At 43.7% G+C, this 21,790-nt stretch overlaps 1 long non-coding RNA gene across 1 annotated transcript; it reads left to right on the top strand.

Annotated features, from left to right (window-relative positions):
* Positions 1-905: 905 nt before the first annotated feature.
* On the top strand, positions 906-21,518 carry LOC126354912 (uncharacterized). The gene is made up of 4 exons (XR_007565393.1): positions 906-1,019; positions 3,528-3,582; positions 17,902-18,040; positions 21,316-21,518. It is a non-coding gene; the product is annotated as an uncharacterized LOC126354912 (long non-coding RNA).
* Positions 21,519-21,790: the final 272 nt, after the last annotated feature.

Genomic DNA, 21,790 nt, shown 5'->3' on the forward strand with positions numbered 1-21,790 from the left:
TTCTTTGTCACAGCGCTTGCGCTGTACATATCCGGGAGCGGGAGGAATGGATCTTCTTCCCACTCTTCTTCTTGCGCTGCTACTTCGGTGACCTCCTTGTGCTGTGTCGCCTCCCCTTCGGCAGGCTCGTCGGTCTGCGTGGCCACCGTCGCGAACTCCCTCTCACGTGAAAGAGTCGTCTGGGTGGCGGTGTCTTCAGTTGTGGCGGGAACTTCTTTGGCCGAGCGAAGCTCCTGCGTCAGCACAGCAATCTGACGGCGAGCCTCGCCCAGTTCCGCCAGCATAGCCGCGCTCTCTTCCGCCATGGCAGATTTGAAGGCGGACATCGCTTCTTGTACGGCGTCGTTGAGGCGCCTGGTGACTGCGTCTTCAGTGCAAGTGACCACCTCTTCGTGTGTGGTGGTCACTTGCTTCTGCGTCATCTTCCCCGGCCCGCGCCAATTTCTTCTGTAGCCGCAGGAACGAGCATTGGCCGCATGTGCGCCGCCGCAATTGGCGCAGGTACAGGGGGCGTCCTTCTGCTTTTTGCAGTCGCGTGTGTCGTGTGCTTGCGCACACTTCAAGCGCGCAACTGCTCCACTGCAGTGCTTGGCGACGTGGCCAAGCTTTTGGCAGCGAAAGCACTGCGCTGCAGTCTTCCTCTTCTTCTTGCCGGGTGTCCCTGCTAACGTGAGCAGCAACTCCGCCAAGGCAGTAGCTTTGCGTCCCCTTCCGCGTCCCGTCATCACGAGTGGCAACAGCGACAATCAGCTATGCGTACCTCACCGCAGCGTGAGCGGGAGTGTCCCCGTCGTGGACCTCTGACTACCCGGCTGGTCGTAACGGCCACACAGGATCGGACCTGCCCGTGGCTGGCCGCTCGGCTGCCAGAAGTGGGCCTTGAGCCGTGAGTCAAGCGCGGACCTCGAACTCGGCCCGAGTTGAAGGGCAGCCGGCGTCCGGTTGTGACGCCGCGCCGCTCAGCGAGGGGTCTCCTGCCGCTCACCCGCTCCCTGGTGGCGCGCTCGGCACATTCCAAGGTAGTCCGCCTCTGTGACTGACCCAACAACAGGCCTAAACGTCATGCGGGCTACCTGGTTGCGATTGCAGTTACTGTCAATCAATCTCCCTTGCTCGAAGGAAAGAAGTATTTAACTTTTGGTCGAGTACGGGGTCATTTGAGACGCAGCACAAACCCAGATTGCAGAAGGATGAGAAAGGAAATCGTCCGCGTCTTTTCAAAGCATCCATCGAGACTCTCGTCTTAACTCCCTAGAAAACTATAGTCGTACGTAAAGTCAGCAATCGGGTCGAAATCTATTCAGTTGCACAGTGGCAAAACTACAAGCGAAAGAGAAAGTTGCAGAAGGCGAAAATTATGAATTCTGTTTTACCGCAGAACATCGTAATACACTACTTGCCATTAAAATTGCTACACCACGAAGATGACGTGCTACAGACGCGAAATTTAACCGGCAGGATGAAGATGCTGTGATATGCAAATGATCAGCTTTTCAGAGCATTCGTACAAGGCTGGCGCCGGTGGCGACACCTACAACGTGCTGACATGAGGAAAGTTTAGAACCGATTTCTCCTACACAAACAGCAGTTGACCGGCGTTGCATGATGAAACGTTGCTGTGATACCTCGTGTAAGGAGGAGAACTGCGTACCATCACGTTTCCGACTTTGATAAAGATCGTACTGTAGCCTATCACGATTGCGGTTGGTCGAGATCCAATGTCTGTTACCAGGATATGGAATCGGTGCGTTCAGGAGGGTAATACGGAACGCCGTGCTGGATCCCAACGGCCTCGTATCACTAGCAGTCGAGATGACAGGCATCTTATCCACATGGCTGTAACGGATCGTGCAGCTACGTCTCGATCCCTGAGTCAACATATGGGGACGTTTGCAACGCAACAACCATCTGCACGAACAGTTCGATGACGTTTGCAGCAGCATGGACTATCAGCTCGGAGACCATGGCTGCGGTTACCCTTGACGTTGCATCACGGACTGGAGTGCCTGCGATGGTGTACTCAATGACGAGCCTGGGTGCACGAGTGGCAAAACGTCATTTTTTCGGATGAATCCAGGTTGTGTTTACAGCATCATGATGGCCGCATCCGTGTTTGGCGACATCGCGGTGAACGCACATTGAAAGCGTGTATTCGTCATCGCCATACTGGCGTATCATCCGGTGTGATAGTATGGGGTGCTATTGATTACACATCTCGGTCACTTCTTGTTCGCATTGACGGCACTTTGAACAGTGGACGTTGCATAACCGATTTGTTATGACCCGTGGCTCTACCCTTCATTCGATCCCTGCGAAACCCTACGTTTCAGCAGGATAATGCGCGACCGCATATTGCAGGTCCTGTACGGGCCTTTGTGGATTCATAAAATGTTTGCCTGCTGCCCTGGCCATCACATTCTCCAGATCTGTCACCAACTGAAGACGTCTTGTCAATGGTGGCCGAGCAACTGGCTCGTCACAATACGCCAGTCACTACTCTTGATGAACTGTGGTATTGTGTTGAAGCTGCATGGGCAGTTGTACCTGTACACTCCATCTAAGCTCTGTTTGACTCAATGATCAGACGTATCAAGGCCGTTATTACGGCCAGAGGTGGTTGTTCTGGGCACTGATTTTTCAGGATCTGTGCACCCAAATTGCGTGAAAATGTAATGACATGTCAGTTCTAGTATAATACATTGGTCCAATGAATACCCGTTTATCTTCTGCATTTATTCTTGGCGTAGCAATTTTAATGGCCAGTAGTGTACGGTCCCTCCTTTCAATCATCAGAAGAAAGCTGAAATGGGAAACACTGAGGTAAGGTATCGCGCAATAGTAGATCAATAAAAAAAGACGCTCGGCAGCGGAAAGGCATCTGGACCAGACGTTTTGTTTGTGAGATTCTACAGAGCATACGCGTAAGAACTTACTCCCCTTCAAGCAGTAGTTTTGGGACAGTGAAATTGTACATTGTCGAACTGCAGCACACTATCGATTTGGAATTTTTTAATTCACAAATGTCTCAATCGCTTATGGTAAATATATCACAGTTAACCGGTTTCGTCATCGACTGAACTAAACATCCTGAAAAAAACTCAAATGTAAAGTAGCTAGTAAATACAAGTTGTTACACAAATAATAAAAATTACGCATTTATGAATAATGGGAAATGCATTTCTCAACAACAACAACAAAATATTACAATGAGCAAAAAAACTGGTTCAGAGGTGAATAAGGACCATGGCAGTTCATTGATGTGAAACGTACATGGGCTGGTCCCGGCGGAGGTTCGAGTCCTCCCTCGGGCATGGGTGTGTGTGTTTGTCCTTAGGATAATTTAGCTTAAATAGTCTGTAAGATTAGGGACTGATGACCTTAGCAGTTAAGTCCCATAAGATTCCACACATTGAAACGTACATGACAAGCAAACAGGAAATGATATATCTTGAGGCGTTTGAGGTATGGTGGTGGCGGTGCCTGTTAAAATTAAGAACTGAACCAACTACAAGGAAGTTTTTTTACAGAACTGATGAGGAAAGAACGCCAAGGAAAACAACAGAACGAAGACGACATGAGTGGGTAAGTCACGTCAGTCAGCACAACCAGTTCCTTGTAAGCGTTCGAGAATGAGTCATACAGCGAAAGAAAGTACGGTCAAGTATCCAAGTGGCATTTCTATAGGTATTACTCATTCAAAGCCCTGTGATTTGTTTTTTCTGTCTGTATATGAATACTAATCTCGGGAACAATTGTACTGACTTTGATACGGTAAGCTGATTCACGATGAAGGTTTCTGTGTATAACCTATTACCACCACGCCAGAAATGTCGTCTCGCCGAACACATTTATTGCTAACCGTGTGGAGCCGGAGGGCGTCGCTAGCTTAATACAAGCCATAAACAGCAGGAGTCAATCGATCTGCCAAAAAATATTAAGATGACTCATCTGACAGCGGGTCTAAAGAATTGTGAAGAAGATCTTCCAGGGGCATACGTTTGTTCAGAGCATCTTTTTAGCTCCGTATTTACATGACCAGTAAGCGCTATTATGTCTTATACGCAGTCTACCTGCCTGACACGTGATACAGACTCCCAACCTGCTTCCCACAACTCCATCAGTATAGTTCCGGATACCTTGACTGTGTGTTAATCCACCATCACAATTAGCTCGGCCATTGTTACCACACTAGGTAAAGTGTTTGTTTCTCGGTATTCGGAACTTGTATGTTTTCACACGCAAGTACATCACCCGCTGTATCGCTAAAGCCGTCGGCAACCGGACCGTGCATCCTAACGCTGAGCGTGGAGCGTGCCGAGTTTCTGACGTCATAGCGCGGAATAGCACGTTCGGGAGTCTTTCCGAACGTGCAGAGCAATATCTAGTACCTTAAATTTATCCATTGTTTTCCAGTGTTTCGTCCGCGACTGTTTTACTTTCGTAAAATGAAGAACAAACCGCCTTTAGTCACAAGTTGAGTTTATTTACTGCACTATGCATTTCGAGTCCTGGAAGCTCATCTTCAGGTGCTTTTTAGTGATTTACATCAGGTTTTTTAGTTGTTTGCCTGTTGATATTACATTTTTGTGTTACAACATGGTATATTGTAGATATAAGTTTAACAGCGTTAATAATATGAAAATAACTTACAGTTTAACATTGTATGATGTCTGCTTCTGTTGTGCAGTTGGTATACACAGTATACATCTTTAATTTTGCAGTACATACTGGGATATATACATAGTCACACACTTTTTCGTACATTGTAGTAGCAGAACGTAAACATGCCAAAGATTCTCGTTCATACAGATGTTCTATTTCTAGATATAATCGATTTTCTTGTTTCACAGAAGATAATATGATATAGTATTATTAGTGCACAGGTATTATTAAAATATTTATTTGGAACCATGTTGTAGGTTGTCAGCTGTTCGTACTATTATAGATTTGATTCCTCAGGAAAAAATTAACTTTTAAATGTGTAGAAAAAATTGTGGCTCTTAAACTCTGCTTGTTCATACAACAAGTTTGCAGAAAATTTTTCTTTGTGTAACATTATTTCTAACTGTTCTAGTAGATTAAGTTTTTTACTGTTGGGTTCTGTGTGAACTACAGTTAGGCTGTTGTGGATGTAGTCAGGTCTGTGTTTATTAATATACATGTGATTAGCTATTGTAGATTTTTCGAAATGGTTTAGTCGAAAGGCGTCGGTGTGTTCTTTATACTGTGTGTGGAAGGTTCTTCCAGTTTTTCCTATATAAAATGCAGGACAACTGTTACACTGTAATTTATATATTCCACTGTGTTGTGTTATTGGCTTGTTTGTGTTCGCTGTGTGAAGTAAGTGGTATCAAAGTTTGCTGTTTGTGGAGAAAGATATTTTAACATTTTTTAAAAATAGGATAGCTATTTTTTGTGATACTGTGCCTAAATATGGAATGCTTGTGAAGATTTGTTATGTGTCGGTAGTTCTTTTTCAGTGTTTTTGTGAGTGATGTCAGTCTGAATTTTTCTAGATAGTTTATCAATTGATTTTACAGAGTAACCATTATTTACTGCAATTGTTTTGATAGTATCTATTTCTTGTGTCAGTGCTTTGGGTTTTAGGTATGTCAGATATCCTTAGCGTGCGTCTGAGCGTTGACCAATGAGATGCCACAACGCCACCTACGTCACATGCACGCCATCTCCCTTGTGAGGCGCCATGTTGGCATTTATTTCAAGCCTACACGTATATATGCCGTTTCTGAGCACCAGCAAATTGAGAATCACTGGAAAACCCGTTGTTATCTGTGTGAGCCGTAATGAGAAATATCATATTCGTGGCAAAAGAATTATTGTAACTTGCGTATTATGAGAGTATGCTATTTGAAGGCAGCAGTACACTGAGGATGCACCCAAAACGCATTGTTCTTGGTACAATTTGTTATAATTAAATTTCAGTTAGTGACATAGGTACCATTATAGTGTTCAGCAAGTGCTAAGATTGGTAACATCCCAGGATATACATATTCTGTCATATTGCTGGTGAAGCGTGGTGAATAGCGTCAGCGACCAGTGAAACTTTAACGTTCGAGCGGTGGTTCGCGACTCACTTGTACGTAATTTTTCCCTAACATTTGCTTTTTTATTAGGTTCTGTTACTTTATTATTAGTTTAATATAGGTATATACTATAATTTTTGATGTTATATAAATATAAGTTCACCTTTCTTTGGGTGTTCGGTTGGCTTGATCTACAGGATACCTTGCGCTACTTGTGTAAAGCTATTTTTCTCCTTTTTCTTTTACGCTTCGTAAGTCACGGGTTGCAAATATTCTGCTACTGGATAGCAACAGTGATCAAGTAAGACTGGCCTCAAAGTTTTACTAAAATGTGGGAATGATGAAATAATGTTTATCTTATGGGAAGAAGGTATCAGATAGATTATATAATGGTAAAACAGGGATTTAGGAACCAGGTTTTAAATTGTAAGACATTTCCACGGGCAGATGTGGACTCAGACCACAATCTATTGGTTGTGAACTGTAGATTAAAACTGAAGAAACTGCAAAAAGGTGGGAATTTAAGGAGATGGGACCTGGATAAACTGAAAGAACCAGAGGTTGTACAGAGTTTCAGGGAGAGCATAAGGGAACAATTGACAGGAAGGGGGGAAAGAAATACAATAGATGAAGAATGGGTAGCTTTGTGAGATGAAGTAGTGATGGCCACAGAGGATATAGTAGGTAAAAAGACGAGGGCTAGTAGAAACCATTGGGTAGCAGAAGAAATAATGAATTTAACTGATGAAAGGAGAAAATATAAAAACGCAATAAATGAAGCAGGCAAAAGGGAATACAAACGTCTCAAAAATGAGATCGACAGGAAGTGCAAAATGGCTAAGCAGGGATGGTTAGAGGACAAATGTAAGGATGTAGAGGCTTATCTCACTAGGGGTTAGATAGATACTGCATACAGGAAAATTAAAGAGACCTTTGCAGAAATGAGAACCACTTGTATGAATATCAAGAGCTCAGATGGAAACCCAGTTCTAAGCAAAGAAGGGAAAGCAGAAAGGTGGAAGGAGTATATAGAGGATCTATACAAGGGCGATGTACTTGAGGACAATATTATGGAAGTGGAAGAGGATGTAGATGAAGATGAATTGGGAGCTACGATACTGCGTGAATGAAGAGTTTCACAGAGCATTGAAAGGCCTGAGTCGAAACAAAGCCCCAGGTGTAGACAACATTCCATTAGAACTACTGACAGCCTTGAGAGAGCCAGTCCTGACAAAACTCTACCATCTGGTGAGCAAGATGTATGAAACAGGCGAAAAACCCTCAGTCTTCAAGAAGAATATAATAATTCCAATCCCAAAGAAAGCAAGTGTTGACAGATGTGAAAATTACCGAACTATCAGTTTAATAAGACACAGGTGCAAAATACTAATGCGAATTCTTTACAGACGAATGGAAAAACTGATAGAAGCTGACATCGGGGAAGATCAGTTTGGATTCCGTAGAAATGTTGGAACACGTGAGACAATACTGGCCCTACGACGTATCTTAGAAGAAAGATTAAGGAAAGGCAAACCTACGTTTCTAGCATTTGTAGACTTAGAGAAAGCTTTTTACAATGTTGACTGGAATACTCTCTTTCAAATTCTGAAGGTGGAAGGGGTAAAATATAGGGAGCGAAAGGCTATTTACAATTTGTACAGAAACCAGATGGAAGTTATAAGAGTCGAGGGGTATGAGAGGGAAGCAGTGGTTAGGAAGGGAGTGAGACAGGGTTGTAGCCTATCCCCGATATTATTCAATCTGTATATTGAGCAAGCAATAAAGGAAACAAAAGAAAAGTTCGGAGTAGGTATTAAAATTCATGGAGACGAAGTAAAAACTTTGAGGTTCGCCGATGACATTGTAATTCTGTCAGAGACGGCAAAGGACTTGGAAGAGCAGTTGAACGGAATGGACAGTGTCTTGAAAGGAGGATATAAGATGAACATCAACAAAAGCAAAACGAGCATATGGAATGTAGTCGAATTAAGTCTGGTGATGCTGAGGGAATTAGATTAGGAAATGAGATACTTAAAGTAGTAAAGGAGTTTTGCTATTTGGGGATCAAAATAACTGATGATGGTCGAAGTAGAGAGGATATAAAATGTAGACTGGCAATGGCAAGGAAAGCGTTTCTGAAGAAGAGAAATTTGTTAACGTTGAGTATAGATTTAAGTGTCAGGAAGTCGTGTTTAAAAGTATTTGTATGGAGTGTAGCCTTGTATGGAAGTGAAACGTAGACGATAAATAGTTTAGACAAGAAGAGAATAGAAGCTTTCGAAATGTGATGCTACAGAAGAATGCTCAAGATTAGATGGGTAAATGACATAACTAATGAGGAGGTACTGAATAGAATTGGGGAGAAGAGGAGTTTGTGGCACAACTTGACTAGAAGAAGGGATCGGTTGATAGGACATGTTCTGAGACATCGAGGGATCACTAATTTAGCATTGTAGGTCAGCGTGGAGGGTAAAAATCGTAGAGGGAGACCAAGAGATGAATACACTAAGCAAATTCAGAAGGATGTAGGCTTCAGTAGGTACTGGGAGATGAAGAAGCTTGCACAGGATAGAGTAGCATGGAGATCTGCATCAAACCAGTCTCAGGACTGAAGACCACAACAAACAACAACAACATGTGAAGAAGTACTGCAATTTTTTATCCCACTGTTTATAGTGGATCTTTTATAAGCCTGTATCCTTTCCTTTTCGTGAATGATGGAGAAAATGTGCTTTTTAATAGAGCTAACGTGGGAATTTTACGCGCGTCCTTTAGTAAATAGTGTGATTTACGAACTAGAAACTTCCCGCAACTGCAGCGGGAGTGCGTTGCGGTCGCGTGTGCCACGTTGGGGCCCACGTACCGTATGCACAAGTCACATCTTTTCTGAGCATTCAGCAGCAGCTGAGAAAGTAGATGTCTCGATACGGCGCTTCACTCAGCGAAGTTACGAAGTATTGATCAGAGTCTCGTAGGAAGCTCACCCTCACCCTTCACTCGCTCCCCCAGACGAGGGTAGTATTAAGTTAATGGGATACACCCGCCTCCCTTCGCAGAATGCGATCAATAGCTAGCAAACCGGTTCCTCAAGTCCATCTACTGTACTAACGCTCATATTCAGTTCTGCGCTAAAAGCTTGTAAGTCAAACCATATTGCATCAGACTGATATAGGTCCCTCAGCTCCTCCTCAATTAGAGGCATGTCAAATCTTAGTATACTACGCACTTACACTGAATTTAACTGTATTGTATAAGAGGCAGAAAGGTTGCAAAAATGTGCTAATATATTTAGTTAGTTGTGTGTCGGCCGGTCTTTCATTTGATCACATTGCGGATAAATGTGGAAAAATTACTCGAAGAAATAGGGCAACTAGCCACTTTTGTTTAGCCTTATACACGCCAACTCACGTTTCAGGTTTTCACACATCTTCCAACAGGCATAATACGCCGATGAGCCAAAACAGTATGATCACACGTTTAATAGCGTGTTGTTCCACTTTTCATACACAGTACAACAGAGATTCTTCTTGGCATGGATTCTACAATGTCCTTGACAGGATCCCAGAAGAATGTGGCACCAGATGTGTACCGCCAAGTCAAGAAGTTCCGGCAAATTACAGGGTAGTGATTTACAGTTATGCAGCTGGCGCCCGATCAGTGGGTACAGATCAGGCGCATTAGCTGGTCAAGACACCAACATGAGTTCACTGTAATGGCTCTCAAACCACTGTATCACGATTCTGATCTTGCAACAGTTTTCTGCTGGAAGATGTCACCGTCTTCAAGCATGCAGCTGGTCCGCAATAATGTTCATGTAGTTCATTGCTATCACGAAGCCTTTGATTGCCTCTATAGATCCCATGGAAACCCATCTCAGTGTAGTCCATATCGTAATTCTGTCCTCATCGGCTTGCATCTGTGACACGGTGCATGTTTCATGCAGTCATTCGCCTGTATGACGGCGTGTAGGGACCCAACCGTCGACCTGGTGTAACAAGAAATGCGATTCATTCGACAGTCGACCCGTTTCTATTGAGACACTGTGGAAACTCAGTGATGCTGTGCCCACTGCAAACATAACTGACGAAGTTATTGGGTCAACACAGGACCACGTAGGGGTCTTGTGCTTTGGAGTCCATGTTGAACAATGGCCTTGAACGATGCCCTCCGAAACACTACTGCCTGCACGAGCATTGTACTCTGCAATCATATCTGCCACAGAGAGCTGCCTATCCTGGATTACACAGCGACGGGTCCTCTGACGTCTATGTTTAGCGATGAGTCGTGGTCGTCCAGTTAGATACGGCCTATTCGTTACTTCACCATCCTTCAACCACTTTCCATAGGTGTTCACGATAGTAGTACACCAACAGGCGACCAGCCTCGCCGTTTCAGAGATTCTCCTTTCCAGCCGCAGAGCCATGACAAGGTGACCTTCTGTCAAATCATATCAGTAGATTTCCGCATTTGCGGCCCGTCTCTTCACTGTAACGACTGCCCATGCGTCTCTCTTCCACGTACATTCTTTACCCTATTGCATCGTATGCCACAACACCACCAGACCACCAGGAGACATCCACGCTCGCGGTGAGCAGTGGTCGTAATATATATATACACTCCTGGAAATTGAAATTAGAACACCGTGAATTCATTGTCCCAGGAAGGGGAAACTTTATTGACACATTCCTGGGGTCAGATACATCACATGATCACACTGACAGAACCACAGGCACATAGACACAGGCAACAGAGCATGCACAATGTCGGCACTAGTACAGTGTATATCCACCTTTCGCAGCAATGCACAATGCTATTCTCCCATGGAGACGATCGTAGAGATGCTGGATGTAGTCCTGTGGAACGGCCTGCCATGCCTTTTCCACCTGGCGCCTCAGTTGGACCAGCGTTCGTGCTGGACGTGCAGACCGCGTCAGACGACGCTTCATCCAGTCCCAAACATGCTCAAAGGGGGACAGATCCGGAGATCTTGCTCGCCAGGGTAGTTGACTTACACCTTCTAGAGCACGTTGGGTGGCACGGGATACATGCGGACGTGCATTGTCCTGTTGGAACAGCAAGTTCCCTTGTCGGTCTAGGAATGGTAGAACGATGGGTTCGATGACGGTTTGGATGTACCGTGCACCATTCAGTGTCCCCTCGACGATCACCAGAGGTGTATGGCCAGTGTAGGAGATCGCTCCCCACACCATGATGCCGGGTGTTGGCCCCGTGTGCCTCGGCCGTATGGAGTCCTGATTGTGGCGCTCACCTGCAAGGTGCCAAACACGCATACGACCATCATTGGCACCAAGGCAGAAGCGACTCTCATCGCTGAAGACGACACGTCTCCATTCGTCCCTCCATTCACGCCTGTCGCGACACCACTAGAGGCGGGCTGCACGATGTTGGGGCGTCAGCGGAAGACGGCCTAACGGTGTGCGGGACCGTAGCCCAGCTTCATGGAGACTGTTGCGAATGGTCCTCGCCGATACCCCAGGAGCAACAGTGTCCCTAATTTGCTGGGAAGTGGCGGTGCGGTCCCCTACGGCACTGCGTAGGATCCTACGGTCTTGGCGTGCATCCGTGCGTCGCTGTGGTCCGGTCCCAGGTCGACGGGCACATGCACCTTCCGCCGACCACTGGCGACAACATCGATGTACTGTGGAGACCTCACGCCCCACGTGTTGAGCAATTCGGCGGTACGTCCACCCGGCCTCCCGCATGCCCACTATACGCCCTCGCTCAAAGTCCGTCAACTGCAAATACGGTTCACGTCCACGCTGTTGTGGCATGCTACCAGTGTTAAAGACTGCGATGGAGCTCAGTATGCCACGGCAAACTGGCTGACACTGACGGCGGCGGTGCACAAATGCTACGCAGCTAGCGCCATTCGACGGCCAACACCGCGGTTCCTGGTGTGTCCGCTGTGCCGTGCGTGTGATCATTGCTTGTACAGCCCTCTCGCAGTGTCCGGAGCAAGTATGGTGGGTCTGACACACCGGTGTCAATGTGTTCTTTTTAGTCTGGAGCTGGTGACGACACCAACAACGTGCTGACATGAGGAAAGTTTCCAACCGATTTCTCATACACAAACAGCAGTTGACCGGCTTTGCCTGGTGAAACGTAGGTGTGATGAATCGTGTAAGAAGGAGACATGCGTACCATCACGTTTCCGACTTTTATAAAGGTCGGATTGTACCCTATCACGATTGCGGTTTATCGTATCGCGACATTGCTACGCGCGTTGGTCGAGATCCAATGACTGTTACCAGAATATGGAATTGGCGGGTTCAGGAGGGTAATACAGAGTGCCGTGCTGGATCCCAACGGCCTCGTATCACTAGCAGTCGAGATGACAGGCATCTTATTCGCATGGCTGTAACGGATCGTGCCGCCACGTCTCGATCCCTGAGTCAACAGATGGGGACGTTTGCAAGACAACAACCATCTGCACGAACAGTTCGACGACGTTTGCAGCAGCATGGACTATCAGCTCGGAGACCATGGCTGCGGTTACCCTTGACGCTGCATCACAGACAGGAGCGCCTGCGATGGTGTACTCAACGACGAACGTGGGTGCACGAATGGTAAAACGTCATTTTTACGGATGAATCCAGGTTCTGTTTACAGTATCATGATGGTCGCATCTGTGTTTGGCGACATCGCGGTGAACGCACACTGGAAGCGTGTATTCATCATCGCCGTACTGGCGTATAACCCGGCGTGATGGTATTGGGTGCCATTGTTTACACGTCTCGGTCACCTCTTGTTCGGATTGACGGCACTTTGGACAGTGGACGTTACATTTCAGATGTGTTACGAGCCGTGGCTCTACCCTTCATTCGATCCCTGCGAAACCCTACATTTCAGCAGGATAATGCACGACGGCATGTTGTAGGTCCTGTACTGGCCTTTCTGGATACAGAAAATGTTCGACTGCTGCTCTGGCCAGCACATTCTCCAGATGTCTCCCCAATTGGTCAGTGGTGGTCGAGCAACTGGCTCGTCACAATACGCCATCCAAGCTCTGTTTGACTCAATGCCCAGGCGTACCTAGGTCGTTATTACGCCCAGATGTGATTGTTCTGGGTACTGATATTCAGGATCTATGCACCCAAATTGCGTGAAAATGTAATCACATGTCAGTTCTAGTATAATATATCTGCCTAATGAATACCCGTTTATCATGTGCATTTCTTCTTGGCGTAGCAATTTTAATGGCCAGTAGTGTATTTATATCTTCGTCAATATGACGTTGTACCTACTGTGTTTTGAATGCTGTAGCTGTTCTGGCCAAATTGACAGTTTGTTTAGCTGAGCCGTTTCCCGAGCGGTATATTTACGTTTAATAATAAGCTCGGTGCTCTTACTTTTTTAAGCAGTGACTTTAGAAATAAAGTTACACATGTTGTCCCACGATAAGACCATAGCGCAACGTTGGCACGTTGTTAGGAGACAGTACATGTTCTCGGCTTCTTGTAGACACAGTTTTGCAGAACTACAGATAACAGGTGCATCACAGGGTGCGAATGAAATGGCACGACAGCTGGAAATGTTCTCCAAAATTTAAGTACTTACGACAGTACGGTCCTTGTGGGCGAAACGTCTATATTGCACACAGTTTCATCTTGAAATTCTGGCTGTATGCGAACCAAATGCAACGTCGCCTCTAGTCGCACTGAAATGGTGCCAACAGTTTGACCAAGGCTCGACAGACATGGGTGATGATAATTGGGGAGGAAGGCCGTTGTCATTTATGACATACCACTATGTCCAGGAACTCGAGAAACTCCAACAGACGGCCTTTCCGCGGTGGTATCACCCGCTCCCGTCAGATCATCGAAGTTAAACGCTGTCGGGCTGAGCAAGAACTTGGGTAGGTGACCGTCTGGTCAACCGAGTGCTGTTGGCGAGCGAGATGCACTCAGCCCTTGTGAGGCGAACTGAGGAATAGCGGCTCCGGTATCGTGGACATACGGCCAGGAGAACGGTGTGCTGACTGCATGCCCCTCCATATCTGCATCCAGTGACACCTGCGGACTGAGGATGACACGGCGGTCGGTCGGTACCATTGGGCCTTTATGGCCTGTTCAGTTTAGTTTTCGTAATAGAGAAATAACATCTGCGAGGAAAGAGATTTTCCAACAGTGATGACGCTCACGTAGCATCCTCTAAAGACTCCGTGAGTATTGAGGGGAAATCTTATCGACTGAGCGATTGGTAGAACGTTCCGACCGTAGCTTACAGAGATCTGTGGACAATTTAGAACGATAGTTTCCTGTGGCTGAGTCACTTCGAAGTGTGTCTGAGCACTCCATAATACTTGCCCTGCCGTAAAATGTGTAACTTGCACATGCCAGTTGCACTATTCGAAATGTAGTCAGTAGAAACGCTGTACTGACAAAGATGTAACTGTACTACACCAACTGAAGATGTGTGAAATCCGTTGTAAGTAGGCTGTTTGGGTTTTTACGTTGGTAACGCCACGTAGCGCTCTGTATGAAAATCACTGACTGTTCTGTGTGCAGCCTATGGCTGGTTTGCATTTTTGGAATAGTTGATATTGTAGTGTTTGGCAGTTCGATGTGAACAGCGCTTAGCATTGTGCAGTTGGAGATGAGCCGCCAGCAGTGGTGGATGTGGAGAGAGAGATGGCAGTATTTTGGGAGCGGACGATCTGGACGTGTGTCCGTCAGAAAAAGGAAATTTGTAACACTGGATGTCATGAACTGATATATATATATATATATATATATATATATATATATATATATATATATATATATATATATATTTGATGACTTTTGAACATTATTAAGGTAAATACATTGTTTGTTCTCTATCAAAATCTTTCATTTACAAACTATGCCTATCAGTAGTTAGTGCCTTCAGTAGTTACAATCTTTTATTTAGCTGGCTATATTGGCGCTCGCTGTATTGCAGTCGTTAGAGTAACGAAGATTTTTGTGCGGTAAGTGATTCATGAAAGGTATAGGTTTATTTTAGGCTGGGCCATTCTTTTGTAGGGATTATTGAAAGTCAGACTGCGTTGAGCTAAAAATATTGTGTGTCACTTTAGTGTTGATCAGAATAAGTAAAGAGAGCAATGTCTGAGTACATTCAGTTTTGCTCAGCTGTTTGAAAATCAAATAACGTAGAGGTTTATCAGCACTGTCATTTACAAATTTTTCTAAGGGGAAGTTTCACCGTAAATGCTTCGTGCCAAAAAATGACGCTATAAGAAATATGGCTGGTTGTATTTCTTCAAGTAATACAGTCCACAGCCAAGGAACTCAGTCGCCATTGACACAAACAAATTAATATTGAAAACATCCAGACGAAATTCTGTCACTGCTGTACGAGAACCAGTGAGGCGAATTTCTAAATTCCAACTTGGACTATTACCCTCTATGGGCAACACGCAGCACATGTATAACTACATTCACAGGGCGAGCCGCTTAAGAATCGAAACGAGATTACGTAGATATGTTTGTAAGCAAAGGGGAACGTAATTTTATTGTGCGGTTACTATTCTTAACTCTTTTAACAAACATCGTTTTTTTCAGCGTAATGATATGCTTTTTTAATGGCATAAAAAAGGCCCTTAAAAAACGAACAACGATCACAGGGACATAACACTTGTTACTCTGGGCGTTACCGTTTTTCGCAAAAGTAGTACCCGGGAGAGGAGCTAAAACTGAAATGCAAGGCAGCCAGAATCGGATATAGCCTTGTAAACACTTCCAAGTGGGAACTTGTGCATAGATCTGTCGTTATATGCAGTAAGAAGACAGGCTCAGCATTACCAGCAGTTTCAGCACAGTTCTCGGATACTTTTGAAGTCTCCCAGCCATTATTAACAAACATTATTTATCACCGTACTTGTCTTTTGAAACATTTCGAATGCCCTTCAAAAAGTACATAGCCCCATTAAAAAATTAAAAAAACAGACTTGCTTCACTTAATACTAGGGTTACACTGTATAAATCAAGCTACAAAATTACGTGCTTTGTCTATTAACATTTGCTGCTAACCTCGTATCGTACACGAAGTTAACAGGGCGTTGTGTCTCACTCTGTATACTCAGAGCACCAGTCTGGCACACAGTTTTAATCTGTGACAAATAAGTGAATAATCTGCATAAGATAACAAAAAAATAAACGATAAAGTCAACAAACATTGCAAAAAATGTTCGTTTATTATCTGTCTTTTCTTTTTTTGGTTCCCCACAATAGGTGCGGGCTGACAGTAATACAGAATCTGTAGTGATACAGAATTTCTGATGTGTCACTGAGACGTGGGTACAGCACGATTTATGGTACAACATATTGTTTCGAGGTGCGACAATAAAGTAATGAGACAGACGTGCAAAAACAAAATGTTGCTTACCGTTTTAGTCAAGTTTAGTGTTGTCTCCAAAGTTGTTCCCTTCTGATTCCACACACTTTTTCCAGCGCTTCCGCCATTGATGGTAACATTTCTGCAACTCATCTTCTGTAATATCCTCCAAGACCCTCGTCACAGCTTTTTGGACATCTTGTGTTGTTTGAAAATGACATCCCTTGACCGCCGTTTTGACTCTTGGAAACAGAAAAAAGTCGCACGGAGCGATATCTGGTAATAAGTGGCTGTGGTAGTACTGAAATTTGTTTTGAAGTTAAAAACTGCTGTACTGACAGAGCAGTATGGGATGGCTCATTATTGTGACGCAGACTCCAATTATCAGCAATGTTGGCACAGACACGAAGAACTCTTTTAAGAAGTCTTTCTAAAATTTCTTTGTAGTAATATTGGTTAACTGTTTGTCCAGGAGGCACCCACTCTTTATGAACAACTGCTTGGAATCAAAGAAGCACACAAGCATGCATTTCACTTTTAACTTTGACATGGAAGCTTTTTTTGGTCTGAGTGATCCCTTTGAACACTATTGCGAACTTTGGCGTTTTGTCTCTGGATCGTAATGAAAAAAAATCAATTTTCATCACCAGTGATAACACGGCTCAACAATTGTGGATTGATTTCCGTTTGCTCTAACAGATCGATTGCCACTCTTCTCCGTGTTTCTCGCTGTTGTGGTGTGAGATTTTTGGGGACCATTTTTGCACAAATCTTTCTGATACCAAAATCTTCAGTTATTATTAGACAAACAGTTTCTCGAAAGAAGTTCAGTTCTTCTGCAATCATTTCCACGGATAATCTTCGATCAGATCGTACGAGTTCACGCACCCTGGCCCGTGATGTTGATGGTCGTCCACTGTGGTCTTCAACATTCGTTCTGCCTTCACTAAACATTTTATGCCAACGAAAATTCGAGCTCTTGGCACAACCCCCTCTCCAAAAGCCTTCTGAAGCTTACTGTAATTTGTTGTCGCGTTTTCGCCCAATTTAAGGCAAAAAGAAATGCCATACTGTACGCAATATTATGCGGTTCCATTTCCGTGAAGAGACACAAACCCGTGTTAATTGCGCCAACGCAAGCCTGCAGGGTTGCCACATCTTGCAGAGAAAATCAGTCACATTACTTTATTGTCGCAACTCGTATGTTGTGTTGGGTTGTGGGTTGTTTTGGGGGACGAGACCAGACAGCGGTCATCGGTTTCATCGTATTAGGAAAGGACGGGGAAGGAAGTCGGCCATGCCCTTTCGAAAGAACCATCCCGGCATTTGCCTGGAGCGATTTAGGGAAATGATGGAGAACCTAAATCAGGATTTCCGGACACAGGATTGAAAAGTTGTCCTCCCGTGTGCGAGTCCAGTGTGCTAGCCACTGCGCCACCTCGCTCGGTTCGTATGCTGTAGTAATATTGTGTTTTCTGAAAAACTGCGAAGCGTTTGTTTCTTTTTTCTTTTGTTGCAGGTACGACTCGGAAATCGGGGGAGCGCTGATGGCTGTTTCTCGCTCTACAGGAGATTGTCATGTCGTAGCACTCAGAACTCATCTGGTTGAGGGTCTCCCGACTCAACAAGAAGCTTGAAGCTATACCACTTCTCCTTCGGTGATTATGACTGTACATTGAATATAACTGAACTATAATTAATCCAATGAGCGTCGTCAATATTGCGTAATATACAAAAGAATGGCAAAAAAAATGGATGTGTCAGATGTCGACCAGTTCGGCTTTAGGAAAGGTAAAGGCACCAGAGCGGCGCTTCTGACGTTGTGCTTGATAATGGAAGCAAGACTGAAGAAAAATCAAGATACGGACATAGGATTCCTCGACCTGGAAAAACCGCTCGACAATGTAGAACGGTGCAAGACGAACGAAATCCTCAGAAAATATGTTTTAGCTATAGAGAAAACCCGGTAATATATAATAAATACAAGAACCAAGGAGGAACAATTGGAGTGGAACACCAACAACGAAATGCACGAAGTTGAAGGACAGTGATAGAGTCTTTCCCCGTCGAAGAAGCAACGACGGAAATAAAATAAAGTTTAAAGAGTGTGATTAAAATTCAAGGTGAAAGGTAATCATTATTAAGAATCGCTGCTGGCATTGGTATCATCATTGAAAGTGAAGAATAATTACAGGATCTGTTAAACGCAATAAACAATCTAACGAGTACAGAGTATGGGTTGAGAGTAAATCGAAGAAAAACGAAAGCAATGAGAAGTTGTTTGTTGTTGTGGTCTTCAGTCCTGAGACTGGTTTGATGCAGCTCTCCATGCTACTCTATCTTGTGCAAGATTCTCCATCTCCCAGAACCCACTGCAACCCACATCCTTCTGAATCTGGTTAGTGTAGTCATCTCTTGGTCTCCCTCTACGATTTTTACCCTCTACGCTATCCTCCAATACTAAATTGGTGATCCCTTGATGCCTCAGAACATGTCCTACCAACCGATCCCTTCTTCTGGTCAAGTTGTGCCACAAACTTCTCTTCTCCGCAATGCTATTCAATACTTCCTCATTAGTTATGTGATCTACCTATCTAATCTTCAGCATTCTTCTGTAGCACCACATTTCGAAAGCTTCTATTCTATTCTTGTCCAAACTATTTATCGTCCATGTTTCACTTCCATACATGGCTACACTCCATACAAATACTTTCAGAAATGCCTTCCTGACACTTAAATCAATACTCGATGTTAACAAATTTCTCTTCTTCAGAAACACTTTCCTTGCCATTGCCAGTCTACATTTTATATCCTCTCTACTTCGACCATCATCAGTTATTTTGCTCCCCAAATAACAAAACTCCTTTATTACTTTAAGTAATTCCCTCAGCATCACCAGACTTAATTCGACTATATCCCATTATCCTCGTTTTGCTCTTGTTGATGTTCATCTTATATCCTCCTTTCAAGACACCATCCATTCCGTTCAACTGCTCTTCCAAGTCCTTTGCTGTCCCTGACAGAATTACGATGTCATCGGCGAACCTCAAAGTTTTTTTTTCTTCTCCATGGATTGTAATACCTACTCCAAATTTTTCTTTTGTTTCCTTTACTGCTTGCTCAATATACAGACTGAATAACATCGGGGAGAGACTACAACCCTGTCTCACTCTCTTCCCAACCACTGCTTCCCTGTCATGTCCCTCGACTCTTATAACTGCCATCTGGTTTCTGCACAAATTGTAAATAGCCTTTCGCTCCCTATATTTTACCCCTGCCACCTTCAGAATTTGAAAGAGAGTATTCCAGTCAACATTGTCAATCGCTGTCTCTAAGTCTACAAATACTAGAAACGTAGTAGCAGAAATGAAAACAGCGAGAAACGTTACCTCATAATTGACGTCTTCTGTCTGGTTTGATACTGCCCGCCAGGAATTCCTCTCTTGTGCCAAACTCTTCATCTCAATTATCTCTGGATGTATTCCAGTATCTGTCTTTCTCTACAATTTTTTCCATCTACAGCTCCTATTTGTATCACATAATTTATTCCCTCATTTCTTAATAAATGTCCTATCATCCTGTCTGTTCTTCATGTCAATATTTTCCATACATTCCTTTTCTCTCCGATTCTGCGCAGAACTTCCTCATTCCTTACCTTATCAGTCCACCTAATTTTCACCATTCAACTGTAGCTCCACATCTCAAAGACTTTGATTCCCTTCTGTTCGTGTTTTCCCACAGTCCATGATTCACTACCACACAATGCTGTGCTCCAGACGTACATTCTCAGAAATTTCTTCCTCAAATTAAGGCCTATCTTTGATACTAGTGGACTTCTCTTCGCCAGGAATGCCCTTTTCGTCACTGCTAGTCTGCTTTTGATGCCTTCCTTTCCCCGTCCGTCATTGGTTATTTTGCTGCCTAGGTAGCAAAATCCCTTAACTTCATCTACTTCGTGATCATCAATCCTGATGTCATGTTTTTCGCTGCTCTCATTTCTGCTACTTCTCATTACTTTCGTCTTTCTTCCAGTTATTCTCAATCCATGTTATGTACTACAGGCAGTTCATTCCATTCAGCAGATCCTGTAATTCTTCGCTGACACTGACGATAGCAACATCACCAGCGATTCTTATAATTGATATCTTTTCAATTTGAATTTTAATTCCACCCTCGCACCTTTCATTGATTTACATCATTGCTTCTTGGATATAAAGACTGAACAGCAGTGACGAAATCCTAGCTCCCTGTCCTACAGCCTATTTATCCGAGCACTTCGTTCTTGGTCTTCCACAGGTATTATTCCCTCGTGTTGCACATACTGAGTATTACTCTTCTTTGCCAACAGCTTACCCCCATTTTTCAAAAAGATTTCGAATATCTTGTACCATTTGACACTGTTGAACGTTTTTTCCATATCGACAGAACCTACGAACGTGTCTTGATTTTTGTTCATTCTTACTTTCATTATTAACCGCAACGTCAGAATTGCCTCTCTGGTGACTTTACCTTACATAAAGCCAAATTGATCATCATCTAATAGATACACGGTTTACTTTTCCATTGTTCTGTATGTTATTTTTGCCACCAACTTGGATGCATGAGCTGTTAAGCTGACTGCAATGATTATCGCACTTGTCAGCTCTTGTAGTCTTCGGAATAGTGTGATGGTATTTTTCCGAAAGTCAGATGGTATATCGCCAGTCTCATACATTCTACACTTCAACATGAATAGCACAGGTCTGCTACTAAAAATCTGCATATGATTTTTTAACATTTTCTTACAGATTTTGACCTCCTAAAAACAGGAAAAATATTCAAAAAAATTCTATCACATAGGTTTTTATATATATTGCAGTATAAATTATAACTGATAAAACGAACTTAAATTTAAAAAATTACAATGTTAACTATTCTTTGTTGCCACTTGCAGGTTTTACTGTGAACTCCTGGGAGCCAGAAGCAAATGCAAACAATCTTGTTGTTCAGTTTTATCGGGTTGCGCCAAGTCAAATGACGATTTGTATCTCACATGAAATAAAGAGAAACTCTCAGTAGGCATATTGCTATTCAAGTGAACAATGCTGTTGTTTCTGTCTAGTCATGGCTACAAGAGATTGTGTTATTTCTCCAAACAATGTTTGTTGTAACTGTGGTGAGTACCCTATTAAAAGTCAACACAGACACTTAAGTGTTTTTGTGAGGAATGTTTATTTTGCTTACTTTAAATTAAAACTTGAAAATAAACCATGGGCTCTGCATGACTTGTGTAGAAGATGTGAAGATTTTCGTTTGTGGTTTAAGGGTAAGAAAAATGCATTTAGATTTAGAATTCCTATGATATGGTGTGAGCAGGAAAACTATACCACTGATTGCCACTTCTTTTCCGTTGACGTAAAGGGATTCAA

The sequence above is a fragment of the Schistocerca gregaria genome, chromosome 3, assembly GCF_023897955.1.
Source record: "Schistocerca gregaria isolate iqSchGreg1 chromosome 3, iqSchGreg1.2, whole genome shotgun sequence".
Lineage (NCBI taxonomy): Eukaryota > Metazoa > Arthropoda > Insecta > Orthoptera > Acrididae > Schistocerca > Schistocerca gregaria.